Source organism: Enoplosus armatus, chromosome 8, assembly GCF_043641665.1.
Source record: "Enoplosus armatus isolate fEnoArm2 chromosome 8, fEnoArm2.hap1, whole genome shotgun sequence".
Lineage (NCBI taxonomy): Eukaryota > Metazoa > Chordata > Actinopteri > Centrarchiformes > Enoplosidae > Enoplosus > Enoplosus armatus.
In genome coordinates this window covers 10325094-10343069 of record NC_092187.1, presented here as the reverse complement: position 1 = coordinate 10343069, position 17976 = coordinate 10325094, and the positions used below count along the sequence as shown (strand labels likewise).

General features: G+C 39.8%; 1 protein-coding gene across 1 annotated transcript in view; it reads left to right on the top strand.

Moving 5' to 3' along the window:
• The first annotated feature begins 4098 nt into the window (after nucleotides 1-4098).
• chl1a (cell adhesion molecule L1-like a) overlaps nucleotides 4099-17976 on the top strand; it is a 50636-nt gene continuing 36758 nt past the window's right edge. The window contains exon 1 of the mRNA XM_070909660.1: nucleotides 4099-4166. The gene's annotated coding sequence lies outside the window, so the exon portion shown is untranslated. The remainder of the gene's footprint in view (nucleotides 4167-17976) is intronic.

Genomic DNA, 17976 nt, shown 5'->3' with positions numbered 1-17976 from the left:
GATATGGCTGAAGAAACCTCTACAGGTGTGAATCCTACGGTCTGTAATTCAAATTTAATCTGAACAAAGGTCCAGCCAGATATCTGTCATCTAGAGGAGCCCACGTCAATCAAATCTTACACTTGTTTTTGTTGCACCAGTATTGATAAAGATCAGTTGATATTATGTCACTGAATCTGCCATTTAGGCAAACAAGTACAAATACATATAAAAATGTTTTAAAAAGTACTGCCCTTAAATGTGTCCCTTAGCCTTAATACTGAAAAAAGGAAGAATGGTTTTTAAACCTGTGCTTTATCCACTTTCAGCTTTCTTCAGCCTCATTCACCTTCCCTAACAATTATCTGAAAGTCAGGGCCACAATTTTAGAAAGGCTGGCAACATTTTGCCATATATTTCAAATGATGTTTTCTGGTCGGGCCGAAACATAACACAGAAAACAAATTGTTAAATGAAAGTCGCCAAAGTTCACCTTTTTTTCACCAGTTTGAGTTTGGTAAGAAGGTATGTACTGTATGTGTCCACTTAAAAGCCACTGGGAGCCCCAGTCCTTTAAAAACTGTGACTCGCAACATGCAAGACCAAGGTAAAGACTTTTTCTGGTGAACTGCAAAATATGTTCCTTAACTGCAAGGTCAGTAGATTTTTTATGGTTGAAATAACCACACAGACCCGCTGTCTGTGTAAACCACAGGGAAATTCACTCAGAAGCTCCCTCTAGTGTTTAACTCCAATAAATGAAATGTGTCCACAGCAGACCCAGCCGTAGAAACACCATATTTCTTGCTTAACCAGCTAAAAAATCCACACAGATCTACCACATTCAACCAGGAACAAAAAAACTGGCAGAAGCAGTTGTGGTGCAGTGTTTCTGCAGTGTTTCAGAAATGATGTTTCATGCTCAAACGCACCTTAGAAAAGACGATCACTGTCCATCTACTGCATGAGATCGACACTGTGATATAGATGCTGTATAGTGCACATATGATCTTCTGTAATATCAACATTGGACATTAATCAGAAACATACTATCTTATACTGAAAAATACTAATTTGGCTTCATCAGTCTACTCACACTCCCCAGCTTCTCTAAAAACATGACATCAACAAGTGATGCTTGAATTATGTCCAAGAAATGCTAAAATTTTAATTAAAGCCTGGTGAAATTTTTGCAGCAATTCTTGCTGGAGGAAGTCTGCGAAAATACTGTTTCTGGACTGTGTTGCTGCTTCCCTGGTGTGCTGGGCCATGTGAGATGGCACTAGGGGGCATTGTTATACCACAGGAGGAAAGACCTGCCACCACCCATTACTATGGCAACTAGATTTTCTACACTTCCTGTGAGGGGTATATTTTGCACATTTTCTCTGTAGTTCAAAAACATGGGGCAAGAGGTCAATGCGAGCTACCACGGGGACCATACGTATTGATATAAATAAATTGCTGTGAGGTGTCAGACTCCACACTTGAATAAAAAGTTTTCAATTTAGGCTAAATGTTTTTTCCATATACTATGGAATTACTTCTATTAATACATACTGAGACTCGAAGGTGGAGAGGAATCTACAGATCTGAAGAGCTTCAAGCCAGAGAGAAACACAACTGGAGGTCAAGATTACAGGTCAGCGCAGCACAATGGCCTTATAATGGGTGAAAATGTGTGATCTCCAAGTTGTGCTCCAGCGTCTTTCTCTCTATGGAGGGTAATGTCAAGGTTCAGGACCCAGTGTTCACTGCTGGTTCGAGTGGTAATTGGAATGTAAGCTTCTTCTCTATACCTTACAATTAAGTTTGGACCTTGTGGGAACAGAGCATTGCACGGACACTTGAAATGAAGAGCTTTATTTATGGTCTATACGTGTTGATGGAAGGAAACTTTTTTTTCATTTGCAATCCACAAACAGCCCAAACGCCACATCAATGTTTTATAAGATTAAAACATAAAAAAAACATTCACACTCCAGTTAAAACCTCTAAAGGTCGGTGCTGTAAAATGCAAATGCTTGCTCATTTTGACCAATGAATTAAAAGATATACACTTATCATAAAAAATATCCAATATTGTGAGAAAACGAATGAATAAACTACATTAAAATTCTTTGGATTAACTGATGTATGAAATGAAATTAGACTTTTCTTTCTGGAGTGTGTACACATGTCAAGTTGCATTCATGTTTGTCGCAGTTGTGCTGTACACACACAAAGCACCAGCATACTGAAGGGCTTTGCCTTTTGAAAGGCCTAACCTTGATTGCCAAAATGTGCCTGGAAATTAAAATCTCAAATTTGTAGTCCAACTAAGAGCATTTGTCAACAAAAGTCTATTTTTACACAGGAGTTTACCGGAGAGGGAGAGCATCCTTCACTATGTGATTTGATCCTCTGATTACACAGTGAGTGTCAACACAGACACACTGTATGTACAATAAAATGCTTAGTCTGTGTTGTCAGTATGTCCATGACAAAATAAAGTAAATGTGTTGTGTCTGGTGAATAAAGTGAATCTGAATCAGGAGCAAAACATGTGTAATTGTCTGTGAGTGAGATTTGAGGTCTTGAATTTGACTGACCACAGCGACGTGTGGTTTGTAATGCCACTGTTACACAAAGAAAACCCATTTACTGTAGATATTATTCAACATCAGTACATTTAACTTGTGTGTGGATAAGATAACAAATCTGAGATTACTTTTTTTCATAATTTTCATTAGTGATTAAGTGAAAATCGGACAATTATTGTCTTGATTAGTCAATGAATCGTCTATGAAATCACAGACAATACAGAAAAAAGGCCAATCACAATTTCTAGTCTAAGCTATAGTCTAAGCTGATATATTCAACTGCTTGTTTTGCCAAAAATAACAAATGTTATTCAGTTTACTAAAATAGAAGACAAAGATATTCACATTTGATAGAACCACTGATTTATTTGGCATTTTGTCTCAAAAAGTGACATAAATTATAAATCGATTATGATTATGATATGATTAATTGACTAATTGCTTCAGGTCTGCTCTTACCTCCGAACCCCTTCCATGTCACCTGGGGACGGGTCTTATTTTAGTTTACAGATAATTAAAGCTGCTGATGTGCTCCAATGATATGGATTCTATTATTAAATGGAAGATTTCTTATTTTTCTGCAATGCCGCACTCTCTCTCACCACATGCCTGCACTTCACATTCCTTCAGACACTTGAAGAAACACTTCAGGTGGCAGAATGTCTCAACTCCGGGACAGTAAAATACACAACACATTTCTCATTCTTGGTGAGTGTTAATTGTGTTGGTTCGCTCACACAGCTGGCACGACTCTGCTGCAGCTGGAGCGCTAAGTGAACTCAGAGACGGGGTGTGTCACTCTGTACAAACACTGGCATAGTTTTAAAGTGTTTCCACCTACTCTTTCTAAAGTGGCCATGAGAGATATATTGTACAGTAGCACTTGTCCATTTAAATTATAAGCTATTCTTTAGCTGTATCACCTTTAAATTTGAGCAGGCAAATACAGCAGGGAGAAGGAGAAGTCCACTCAGCAGCCATTCATCCTCTTTAGATATTCGGAGAGGGCAATTACGTGCATGAATGAACAGTGATTGTCCTTTGAAATCACCAATAACAAATGTAACTGCCTTTATAAGGAGGCTCTACTGTGTTGCATATCAGAGGCAGCACTATGTGCGCAGGTAATGGTGACGGCGCTCTGCTCTCGCGCCTTTCCCTTTCCCTTGATTGACATTAGACGCGCGCGCACGCACGCACACGCGGAATGAAATATTTCCCCACGTTTTGTGTTCGCACATGTTTCACTCAAAGCCTGTGTCGGTTATAGTATATGACAGCAGCCATTCCACGCGCACCGTCCTCAGAGTCGCTGCGTGTCCTTTGACCCCTGTCGCTTTCCAAAATAGAGAAACGACCTTGTGGAGACTTAAGTCACAGTTGCAGTTGTTGACTGCGCAGGTTTGGCCGCCAGTCAAAAGAGTCTCGCACGTTGGGCGTCTGAGGTAAAAAAGCCTGCAGGAGTTGTGGTGTTTGTCAGTCCATCAGCGCTCGGGCATACCGCGGACTAAAAGTTGCCTTCACTGTTACATTTGATCCTGAATTGAGGACGAAACCTCGACAGGTGGAAGACTCTTGCCTTCACTGCAGTTGCTCCTCTCATAGGTAAGCTGTACAACAAAATTAACCTTAATGAACTTAATGTTATTCTATCCAGGTTTCTGACAACAACAACAACAACAACAACAACAACCACAACAAAAAGCCATTCAGCTTTGCCGTAGATGCATATGCTGATAAGTTGGGATGCCATGAAGTCAGAACAGCATTTTTCACTTAGAATCAAGTTGCTGCAAGTTGAACGTCTTGTTTATCATCTTGAATCAGGGGCAGTTCTCAGATAAAGCTGTCAGCTGTCTGATCCTTGTAAGAGACAAAACAATCAAAAGTGAGGGAGCCAAAGTGTGTAAAGTTTTACAGTGAATCATATCAAAAAGACAGAAGCAAAAAGCTTTGTTTTGTATATTGGCTATTCATTATTTATGCTGGAGATGCAGTATTTTCACTGTGTACAACTGTGTAAAACATTTCCCCATTAATGTTAGTGTCATGTTACAGCTCTGTTTTATGATGATCTGTAATCTCTTTCATATGTGTTAGTTTACCTTTTTTTCTGTAACCAGACTATTGTAGCTATCACTGCTTCCCAAGTATAAGTAACTTCAAAGTTATCCAAAATCATTAAAGTGAATTATACATTGTAACCCCTCAGCGGGTGATTCAGAGATAATTGGAATTTGTGATCCATGGTTTGTAAAGGCGTCGGAAACATTGCAGAGTTGTAGCAGGCTGTGTTGATTATGATTGAGGTTATTCCTATCCCTCATTCCTTAATTAGAGTTCGGGTTTTCATTGACAGTGTTTTGGATTTTTGTGTCATGTTACAGATTTTCAGGTTTTCATGGGGATTTTGCTGTACAGCCGTGTTAAACTCACTTGCTTTCTACCTCTTTCAAAAGTCAGAATTCCTTACAGGAATGCAAATGGTTTATAGCGAGATCACATCTCTCCGTGTCCGTCCTTCTGTCTGGCCACTCAGAGAGTGAAGAGGACTAGTGGCGGTGTTATTGTTGCCCAGAGCGTTGGCCACGCTCAGTCCTGTGAAGCTGGCCTATTCAAGCCCCTGCAGCTTTGTCAAAGCGAAATGGGTCGAGTCTCCCTCTTTGTGTGACCCAACTTGACTGAAATGTGGTAATTGGGGGGTCCTGGGATCCTCGCTCCCTGTGGTGATGTTTGGGCCGAGCTTTCAATAAATTCATTTACAGTACAACAAGTTGTTACATGAGAAACAGGTCAGCTTTTAATTCAGACTTTGAAAAACATCCAGTTTTGTGGTTATTCAGGCGTGTTGTGCTCTCTCGCTCAGATCCTCTTCCTGTCACAGCATACAGGGTCATGTGGTCTTAAATGATGGCAATGGTACAGTGTATGAGCGCATACACATACAGAAAATATGCCAATACATATGTACATGAATATGACATAAACACTCACACAAACGCAAGTTGTAACCATACCTCTGGCTCAGTGGGGATGCCAATGTCGGTCTGTTGGTTTGCTGGGTCAACACTTTAGTCCAGAATGAATTGGGGCAGATCTATGTCTCACAGTAACAAATATTGGACGCAATGCCATGAAATTTGGTTCATTGTCCCCAAAGGATGATGTTGATTAGTTTTCATGTAGTGCCACAAACAGGACCACAAGCCACAAGTCCAACACTTCATGAGAAGATACCCTCAAAACTAGTAACAGAATTCCCATCAGCCTTGGCTTTAGCATGCGAACATGCTAACTGTACGCATGATAACATTCTACGTTTCTGCGTAGCTGCAGATTTTCAACTATGTACATATACATACATATATTCATACATATATACATATATTCATACATATATATATATATATATATAACAACTTTGATGAGTGATTAACCGTTTCAATTTCAGAGCTTCTTAAATGTGAAGATTTCCTGATTTCTTTGTTTTATGTATCATTGCAAACTCAATATCATTTTCAGAACAGTATTTTGGACTGAAGACATTACCTTGCATTCTGCAAACCTGAAATGGGCATTTTTCACAAGTTTTATTGAACAAATGATTAATTGATTTATCGAGAAATGAATCAGCAGATTAATCAATAATAAAAATGATTGTAAGTTGTATTTTTTTTTTATGATTATTTTGCAATTCATCGTTTGTCTTTAAAATGTCAGAAAACTGTCAAAAATGCCCATCACAGTTTCCCCGCATGTAAACTGATGTTTTCAAATGTTTTATCTGGTTAGTTTACTGTGATTTATGACAAAGAAAAGCATCAAATCTTCACATTTGAAACCAGCAAACATTTTTGCTTAAAAAAACTATTTGTCGATCGTTGCAGCTCTACTTGGATTCAACACCCCACTTAAAAACCGACAGACATTTCTGGCTCTGCCTTCTTAAGTTTAATGATTCAACTCTTTCTCTCAAAGAAACATTGTATCGTGCAGGTTGTTTTGACTAAAAGGCTCTCCACAAACATGGAGTGAAACTTCCAAATCCATGTTTCTGCAGTATTTTCTGGTTTATTAGAGGCAGAGGAAGGATGATAAATTCTAAATGTCAGATGGTGAGTGGTTTGTCTGAGTGCACTTCTTATGAAGCAAGCACTTGAATACAAACTGAAAGTAGATTCATGCTGGAAATGTCATAATGCTTTGACACTGTGAAATGGAAATCCAAACTTTCTAAGGCAAATAGCTCCCCAGTGGCAACAATGACAGAACATAAATGTAAACGGGTCCCAGTAAATCTGCTTTTACAGAGGCTGTACACACCGTCACCCTGGGACAGGTATATCCAAAATGTGTTGCAACATGCCAGACATGTTGTCTCTGCCTGTCTACTCTGCCTTCCAGAGGGAAAGACGCAATAATAGCCTCTCACCAAACTCTGTAATTGTATAATTGGAGCCTGTTGGAGGAGTTTTACTGTATTCACTCAGTACTACACTTATAGGCCAAACCCTGGCTTTACAGAAACTGATAAAAACACTTCCAAAACTTCAAACGTTTGTGAAATGGATATTATATTATTACTGTATTATTATGAAATATTGTATGTATCATATTTGTGCAACAGGGTTTGAAATGCTGCCAAATGTGTTGTGACAGAACAGAGTATGTTTAGCTGCTGTCAGCATCTGAGCAGCTCATTGTTATCCATTAGGAGCAGCAAGAGCAGCGTAAGAGCCTTACCAGGCAGGGGGTGGGTTTCTTAGCCACTTAATCAGTGACGTGCTGGGAAGAGTAAAACTCCATGCCAGTCACTTATTGTCAACAACGTTATGCTATCAACATGCAGCCACTGCCTGAAAGAATATGGGATAACCCAATAATCTAATTTAGTGGTAGGATAAACTGTCTAGGTCGCAAATGGCTTTGCATTCTGCCACTTCCAGAGTTATTTCAGATGGTTAAATGTGTTTCAAATTCTGAGAGCCACGAGGAATCGATATCTGTGTTGGAACTTTATTGACGGGGCAGACACAGTTGGGGATTCCCTTAATTAGAAAGTATAGGAAGGGAGGCGGACACACATACCAAATCACAACATTTTATGCTATAAACATCAACTCATAACATCAGACCGGCAGTTGGCTGCTTAGTAAAGCAATTACATGTTTCTCATCCCTGCAAAATATAAACAGTTGTTTTAAATTATTTCATGCGCAAAGCTCTCTAATTGCAGTAGGAACAACAACTAAGTGTACATGAACATATTTTGAATGAGACACTGTCATATCATTCATAAATTACTACAACCAAGTCAGTAAATTGTGTGTGGGGAAACAAAACGCAAAGAGTGCTTAAAAATAGACGGCAAAGACTGCAAAATATATTTTATGCCTGAAGCAAAGAATTACTTTGGAAAAAAAAAACGTGATTGTGTTTGCTTTTCTAGAGAAGCACAATAATCAGATATTTTACATATCAATAGACTCGCAGAAAGCGCTCATGTGGATTAACTGTTTAAGTACTGTTTAAGAGGATAATCTGAGAATCCTGCATACATGAATACATTTAGCTGACTGTGTTCTTGAGAAATGTGACATAACAGCTGTCAGAAACATAGCGTCATAATTGATCTCTGCACGTTTAAATGACGTTTCGTGCAGACTGAAATTAGCAGCAACTTTTTTGTATTGGGTCCGGTCTTCAGCACCACAGTTCTCCTCAACATCTGCAAACAGCCCCCAAATACAAAACTAATGGACAGAAAGAATCTGAAGGAGAATTTGTATGTTTGACAAAGAATGGCAGGTGGTCCTGCCGTGTCCTTCCCATGGTCTTTCCTGCTGTGAGTATTAGTTTGTGCAGTAACTCCCCTGCTTCTGTTCCATAAAAGGACATGCAGGAATCCCTTCCCCACTTCTCGCTCAATAAGTTAATGATGCTTAGTCGGCTTTGATCAGAAGATGACCATGAAAGAGAAACTAAACGGGCTGAGCACTGATGTGTGTGTTTGGTGAGGGGATTTATTGCACTCCTCTGAGGACAGCCAGTCCACATTTGGAATGCTTGTGAAATATTTACTGCAGTCACTGACACAGGAACTCCCCACTGTCAACACTGTGGTTTAAAATAGAGGGGTCACTGTCAGAAACTGATTGTGTCTTCAGCCTGTCTATCATGTCTGCCTTTTTACCATTGCTGACAGATTTGTTAGCATCAAACTTTCACCCCGTGAAGGGATTGAGCTCGTATCCTGTGGAAAAGTCTTTAAAATTCCTAGTGAAAAAATCTTCCAGCATAGATACCAGCAGGCTTGTTACCATGGTGTCTGGCTTTCTGCCTCTCAGCTCTGGCTGTTCCTAACAACCAAGAGCAAAGGTCGTGACCGCTCCAGCCGACAACTGTTTGGTGAAATAAACGCCTCACACAGGGGGCACAAATAACTTTGCACCCCGTCTGAATTGGAGCGACTGAAGTTTCCCCAGCGAGCACAAGAGGAGCGGGATGATCTGGCTTTGAGGGCGGTCATGTATGCTGTCCTCAGCCTTCCTCCACACCCCCCATATTGCACTTTCAGGAGTTCAATTTACAATAGGCTGCATTCCTCCTAGCGATGAGGAACATGGTTTGCTGGCACTTGAAATGCTCTCCACGGCATTCATCTGGACTCTTGCTTTTGAACAGTGCCCTCACTGTGAGGACGCCTCTTTTGGGACAAACGCTCACTTTGAGACAGAAATACAAGTTGTGACATATACAGCACATTGCCTTGTCGACAGTGACAGCGTGCCGCAGTTGCCAGACTATGAAGTAAACATCCTCTCTGCGTGCGGTCACCTCCTGCAGATTTCTCAGTGGATCATTGCTAACTCTGTTTTGTTTTGGTCCTGATTTCCTGGTGAACCTGTACACAGGGGGAATCTTTAGGCTTGTTCAAAATCAGGGCATGTCGCACAATCATCGTTGAATCTGACTGTACAGCACTCACGTGTGTGGAAAACATAACGATAAGAGGTCTTCTGTGTTTGACAGGAGTAAAGAATTTTGCTGTGACGCACAGTTTCCATGTTCATACATGTTGCCCTGCTTTAAGGCTGTGATGATCGACATGAGCCACGACAGGTCCCCACCCAAGAGTAGGATCAAAACATGTCTCTTAGTTTTCTGCCGTGTAGTATTTCCACTGTGTTCCTTGATTTTCAGTATTGAGTTCAGTTGTGGAAGTACTTTGATTCTAAGTAGCAATACCATAATGAGAAAAAATGTTTTTGGTTAATTGTTTTGTCTATAAAATGTAAGAAAATTGTGAAAAATTACTGTTATAAGGGTGACATCTGTCCAAAAGACATTCGGTTTACTATCATGCATGACAAAGAACAATAAAATCTACTCATTTTGGAGACTGGAGCCAACAAATTATTGGCGTTTTTGACTACTGCAATTATACCATTATCAAAAAAAGTTTAATTTTCTGTCGATTAATTAGCTTTGCAGCTCTACTTGAAGCGCAGAAAGGGTCATGCATGAGATGTGGTTTAATTAACACACATGTTGAAAATATTATCTCTTATTATCGGCTATTTTTATAACCAGCAGAAGCAACAGTCTTTTCAGTGCTCAGAGTTTCACTCCTATGGTGAGTGTCGTACAAGCTTGTTTGAATTCCTCCAGTGTGTTATGGTAATATATGTTGTTTTATCCTTATCATATTTTCCCCGTGCCTGTGAAATCCTTATTTCTACTTTTGTAGCACACCATGGGAGGATTAACTTTGACCCTTGCACTTTGCAATGATTTTGCTCATCTACTGCTGGTATTCTTAAAAACGGGCTCCTAACTGAATGTCTGTCTTTTCCTGGAATTTGATTCATATGCTAATGAGTTCAGTTCCCATGGATTTCTCTCTCCTGTGCCGTACATATCACCCCCAATACTCCCCGTCTGTTTTTGTCTCTCTCGCGCTCTCTAACATTCATGCTTTCTCGGGGTCACAACCGTGCTCACAGTAATCTTACACATGCCTCTGTATGGTAGCATGCAGTTCTACCTTTGTTGATATGCATCATGTTCAGGCAAATCAGCATGTATCTCTCTGCTAGTCTGAAACGCTTCTTTCCAATGAATAGAGAAAGTTGAGGCAGCTGGAAAATTCCATCAGATAAACATTTATGTTTAGGTAACTTGAATTTCTGACTTTCTTGTGGAAAAAGATTCTTCACATCAAAGTGCAAAATAGTTTAGTTTTTTATACCTTCAAAATTAAGGACTGGTAACTATAGTTGTACCCTGGCACCAGAAAATACTTGCTAGTGAGTGTGCGTTTTGAGCACATGGGAGAAGTTTGCCTTCCAGCCTTTCTGCCAGAAAGCGCTTAGGAAGTCAGGTGACGTAGTATAAAGAGAAACAAAGTCTATCAGAGGATAAGGTTGTGGTGGATGAATGGGTCAAACACAGGACTTGAGAGATTAAGGTTCAACTCCTGTGTGGGGACAATTGTGCCTTATTATTTTCAGACTTAGTTGACTTATTATTAGCCCTGTGATAAACGGTCCAGGGTGTACCCTGCCTCTTGCCCAATGTCATCTGAGATTGGTTCCAGCCCCCCGCGACCCTGCAAAGGATAAGCAGTTACAGAAAATGGATGGAGGGATGGACTTATTATTTTTTATATTTTTTTTATATTTTCAGTTTTCAGTCGCAGTTTGATTAGGTTTAGGCAACAAAACTACTTGGTTAGGTTTAGGAAAAGATCATAAGTAATAAGTAAGTAAGATAATAAGTCAATATTGAACTACTACTTTTGGTTACATATGAGTTTTCTGGCAGAAAGCCATTTTTCTCCCTCCTGCACATTTTGACAAAAAACACAATGATAACCTGGTCGGTTCACAGCGACACAGTTTTGTGACAAATCAACTACAGACCCAGTTTTCAAAAGACAAGAGTAAAACTTAGATCATCACCCAGACTGCTGCACTGAAAAACATCTGACCAGATGTAATGAACACCATCAGTAACAATATGGTTTATATTTAACATGTGTATCAGTGATGCTGTGGTTTAAACTGCATGGCGCATGGAGGATACAGGTAAAAAACTTTGGCATGCGCTTCCAAGCCACGTGCATAGCTGTGTCGCTGGTTGACATGAAGCAGGAGTTCAGTGACCATCCAGTGTGTTTTGTAGTCGGTGTAACACTGAATATTGAGAGGTGAAAATTAGCTTTCATTTAGCTTTTAGACGCATTTGATAACTGGTCATTACAAATATTGGGTGGAACAAATTTCCATTGTTAATATATTGGGGGACATGACCCCCCGTCCCCCATGGTGAATACACGCTTGATTGCATCTCCTTCATGGTAGGAGACTTTTTGTGTTGCTTTGGCGTTTGACTTTTCATTGTTGAGTGTAGTGTTGTAATAACCACATGTCCTCCTTACTCCTAGCAGTACCTTGTGTGAGAAAATTAGGTATTTCATAATTGTTAGTCAGCAGCGTTGCCAGGGGGGATGTTGCAATCTCTGACTTACAGTAAACAGGCTTCAGCTGATACTTGGCGCTGAATGTGAGACCAGCCACCCCGAGGTAATCACAGCCTGCCGACATGTTCAGTGTCTGTGTTGAAACATTTATTAACCTGACTGATGTTGTCGCTTGTTATGTGGCTCACCTGTTCACACGCAAAAAGATGCCAAGCGGTGTGTCATCTGCATACGGATTGATCCGGGCCACCATGTCCTTCAGAGCCTGTTTTTTTCTTTGGCACTTCCCTTCATACACCAGCTCCCAAACTTCCGACCCAACACAGAGGAACCCCTAAAACACTCTTTAATGGACCCTTTCAATGGGGCGCGCAGACCAGAACAAACACTTTCATTCATGGTGTTCCAAAAATGCTAATGAAGCAAGGTCCTGACACTTTCACAGGGGTACCCCTGTCATTGGCCTGTGTTAGACAGCAGTGAGGCTATCACTCACACAGGGTGATGCAAGGTACAACTCCTATGTTTGCTGTGCCTAGAGTAATTTAGACCTACCAAGCTGATGAGTCTCCTCAAGCACCATTGGGTCTGAGCCACAGCATTGATGTAGCAGATTAAGGGTAAACCAGGTTGAATAGGAAATTGGAGTCGGTTTCCAGAAACAGCTCATGAAATGCCTCAGCTGCCTTTAGTGCTGTAATAGTAGCACATTTTATCCATCATCAGTCACTCTTATATTAGGATGACCCTGATTGTGTTTTTAGTTGACTTTTCTCACTGATTGAAATAATATGACTTACAAATGACGTGTCAATGTTGTGTTTCCTTCATTATACATTGTAGTTTTAAAGGCCAGGGTTTTATTCAGTTCAGTTTTTCAAAAGATCCATAAAAAAAGGGCAGTACTTATCTGATTGATTTTGTGTTGTGAGCTTGTGTCGGAGCTTGCTCCACATGAAATGATGTTTGAGGAATAGTTTCGAGGGTGTACGTTGAGGTGACTCATGAGCTGAAGCCTCTGGACATGTTGCAGCAGATGCTTCAAAACGCATTGATTGCCAGCTCATCACGAGTAGGCGGATAAGTAATTTATATCTGATGACTTTCTCACAAGTGTGATGATTTTGTAAATGCAGTGTTTGCCAGATAAATTGCCTTTGTGGATTTGTTTTGTCCCAAAAGCACTAAATTAACTGTCAGCACAACATTATTTCTCTTCCTTCTATTTGTCTTTGTTCAGAAATATATCACTTTTATTTTTTTTATGGAATGCTATTATGTGTTTGACTCTGTATCATTATTGCCCCACATGCCAATGATTAAAAGGTATTATCTTTTTAATCTGCACATATTATGCATGATACCTCTTCATGTCACGCACACTTATGGGATTGGAGTCCTGGCTCAGACTTGTCTTCATCCAGATAAACAGATGTTAAGCTAGGAATATTACTCCTCATCCTTTTCTGTCTTGTTTGAGAAGAAACGAGGCTGCAGGTGCAACCCGTTTGAAGAAAGACCCAAATGCGTTTATTCAAAGTGACAGGAAAATCGCTCTTTTCTTTTTTCCTTTTCTTTTAGTCTACCCAAGGCTTGAGTAATGACATCCACAAACGATGGTTGTGTGCATGCTACAGGTCCAGGCAGGTCTCACCCTGAAGTGAGGCTTCATTACTTTCTGTGTCTGAGACCTTTGGAGAGTTTTAACCCTGGGATCGAATTGTTATTTCTAAACATCATAAAAAGGCATTCATCACAACTTGTCACAAAGTACATGGACAGCTCTGTTGCTTCATGGGCGGCTGTCATTGTCAGTTCTTTCTATTCCTCCCACCGATGAGAAGAATATGGAGATAAGAGGAGTTAAGTGTGTCAACAGGTGTACTCCCTGTCATTTGTCTCAGTTGGAAATAGTACATTTGCTGCCATTAGGTATGGACATAAGAATTTGTATTGCCTGCATGTGTGCTGTTGATGCTAAATCAATAGCTGGAGAGCACTTAGCTTATTTGATTAATGAATGGAAAATAATTTCTTTATATACTCATACGCAACCTGAGCTACATAAGAAAAGTAGACCCATCACAACCCACTTGATCCATTAAACAGAAAATTAAATGAATAAAGAATGAAAAAAACCTTATATTTCAAATCACATATTATATTGTATATTGTACACAAGTTCTCCAACATTTCGAGTTCTCCAGGAGGAATGATGCATTGTTTTTAAAACTGAATGCTCACTTCTAGTGTCTCGTGTCATTGGAGTTAATCCTCAACATAAATAGACACACACACTGTATTTATAGGCCCTCTGCCCTGAAAACTAAACATACAGAAATCATTGTTAAAATAAATTAAATATGTAGTATATAGAGAGTGGAACCCAATATGAGACTTTAACTAATGGTATAAAAGGAAATATTGAGGTCATTATAAAGTTTTTATTTCATTATAACTGTCATTAATAGCAGTAATATTTGTAAACACAGCACTATACTCCCACAAAATCGTTCTGTTTTAAGTAACTTTTGCAAACGTGACTTTGGTCAAAATACTGAAGGATTGGAACAATGCCAACCAACAGTGTTTTTGAAGCAAATTTCTTCCATGTGTTGGACTTCACCACCTCAACTAAATACCACTTTAGGCCTGCGAGATTATCCCATAAACTAATTACCAGCTTAGTTCAGACCATAGAGCACAACACTGCTCCCTTATCGGCCTCTCTGCAACAGTGACGAACAATGTGTCAGGGTGAAGGAAGGTGTGAAGAGGTCTTCTCGTGGCCTCTGCGTTTGAAGGGAGGAAGTTGAGTGTGACTGCTTGTCTCCACGCCGTCTCTCCCTGTGCTGCAAGCTGTGGCACACTGATTAAGCTCCTGAATGCCGCTCTTTGTCACTCTCCACTTCTGCAAGGGACATGTTTCTATAGTGATTCATGTTGTTTCCTGGCCTGTGTTACTCAACAGACTTTGATTTTTTTTTTAAATGGAAATTCAGTTTTTGTAATAATTCATGATCATGTCCCCATGTTGTCTGTGAGGGGGGGGGGTATTTTTTCCAAAAAAGGAGGAGTGAATCTTTGTTTGTCCAGAAAGTACCCAACCTTAAGGTCTGTCTTTTGATATCAGTAATTTAAGGCTGTAATAGCGTGCAAAGTGTGTTTGTGTCCCAGCCAGTCTAGCTCCTGTTTGTAGAGGCATCTCATCACATGACATTCCACAATGCAATGTGTGTGTGTGTGTGTGTGTGCCAGTGCAGGAACCACTTAAAGCTTGGTGGCACTTAAATGAGCGACACACCTCCACAAACTTGTGGTTTGTGTGCTCTGCAAAAGTAGTTTCCATGAATTGACGGAGGAATGAAACCACTGAAAAAGTATGTTTTAATGACCTCAAAACCTATGTGGCTTTAGGTCAAATAAATCATATTCCAGTGAAGTATGAGATAAAAAGTCATATTAAGGTGAGGTATTCAAATGCTTATAACTTTCCACGTGCGTGGCTTTACAATGTTTTTGTTGGGAGTGTTTTAAGGCTTTGAAATATGAGCTGCCACACGCTTTTGCTATAAACCTGTTATACTTGTGTACAATGTAAAAGTATAGAACTTTTGCCTCCTTACATAATACTGGAAGTGCAGGTTTGATGTTGATGTGTTTGATGTGTGTCAGAGAGTTGTTTGTGGGAATACCAGACTATCATGATTACTAGCTTGTTGTAAGTGCTCGGGGGACTGAAACAGAGACAGGGCGCACGTTACTCTACCAATGAGTAATGACGGAATGACCTGTTGACCTTAGAGGTAAGGGTAGCTGTTATAATTCCTGATGTGTTTAGAGGGAAACATATATAGGCTTTTAAGCCCATATGGTATGGGCTTATATTGCATCAGATTAGCCTGGTGTAGATGGAGTTATCTGTGTTTTTTCAAGATATTAAGCTTGTTGTTGAGAGATAGAGAAAAACTGAATAGAGGGTCCACACTTATAACCAATGAGAATTGATTACCCTGACAGAGTAGGCTACTGTATCTGACACATAACAATTTATTTGATACAAGCATTGAGGTATAAATGTAGATAGCACTACAGGAATTTGCCGGATGTTTGCGGAAGTTCAGTACATCCGTTGTTTTGATCTGTGTTGTTGTTGAAGAAGACTCCTAGATAATAAAACGTAGATGAAGCGATGGTATTTGCCACACAAAGAGTAATTCGTCAACATCATCAACACATAAAGATGTGTGTCACTCATATGCCAACATCTAGCAATGACCGGACGGTAACCACATCAGTTGTACCAGTACACATGCGCAAACTAGTCCAGAGGCACACATTGTTCAAAAACACATTCCTCAAATTCACTATTCTTTTGCATGTGGTTTTTAGGTTTCGCTGTGTGGATTATACAAAAAACATTTGAAACTAATGATGCCTGCTTAAGGAACTGGTTGTAATGGTTGTCACTCCATAACTCAGCAGCGTGAACGCATGCATCCAGAAAACACACATTCTTTACTATCATGTTTAACATCCTAAATTTTAAGAATGAGACCTGAAGCAGCCCAACCCATTGACTTTTGTGTATTTTGATGAAACAAAGTAGACAGGGGGAAAGGTTTTGTTTGCAAAAGTACACTCCAGTATTTGTTCATGAAAAGAGCTTGTCTGAGGGCGGGCTTCCTCTCTGTCAGCCCCAGCAGATGTTTATGGACGTCTGAAACCTCCTCCATCATTGCTGTCATTGACTGTGCTGACAGCAGCGCTTGTCATGATGCGTTCCCTTTGTGTGTGCAGTCGGATGTCTGCATAGTGTTGTGCGGGTTCACACTCACTGAAATGTTTTCCATTGTGATTTCAGACAGTGTTTTAGAATGTAATAGAATCATGAATGGGTCACGACCTTAGCTGCTATTGTGACAGATTTACAGTACATTCTTAGGTGTGTCCTGGTGGCCTTCAGTCCTTTCTTTGATGATACTCATTACACACACATATATTTTTACAGTCATTTTAACCCAGTCACCTCGTGCTGTAGTAGGTCAAGCTTTTGTTTGTTAGTTTGTTTGAAAGGTATTTTGTAATTGCTATGTGTTTTTTAGCTTTGCATAAAGACAGGAGCAAAAGACTTACAATTATCACAAAGCACCAGAGGCAAGGATTGTTGGGGAGGAAATGCATCATGACAAAGGCACGGGGCAGGGCAACCTTTCAGGTTAGTCACCACAGGGGAGTGAGATGTTGGTGGAGAGGGAATTCACAAATGACGAATGTTGTCTCTCATTTGTTTTCACGTTCACATTAATTTAACAAGCACAATGACACTGGTTAAGAGTGGAGTATTTAAGTCTTTGTTTGTATACAACAATCGATGAAAGATTAAACATATCAAAGGACAAAAGTCCAAAAAATCCCAAATTCCACACAAAATGTAGGTGTCTAATTTGACACACACACAGAGAAAGATTAAATATTCATCATATATATGATATAGGGCAGCTAATGATTATTTTCAGTATCAATTAATCTGGAGATTATTTATTGGGTTGATTGATAAATTATTTGGTCTATAAAGTGACAGAATTTCTTTGCTTGAAAAATTACTGAGTGAATATATGAGTGAAGATATGTCATCCTAAAATATATATGAAAGATTTTGTATTGCTTAAGCATCAGTCTGTTATGTTGTATGTAACTCTGCTTGTCCCAGTTCCCACAACATACAGCCAGGTGACTCTCTGTATGTATTTACTTTGACCAGACGATGTATGTTTGACCATGCTACAGCTATTGTCTTATGATTTACATTAATCTTTTGTGCACATGGTCCCATGTCTACATAGCATGTCAAGCTATGACTGTCCGTTAGGCTTTGCCTCTAAGGTTTCTTTCCCAATGTTTACAGAAGCCACGCTCTCTTAAACATGG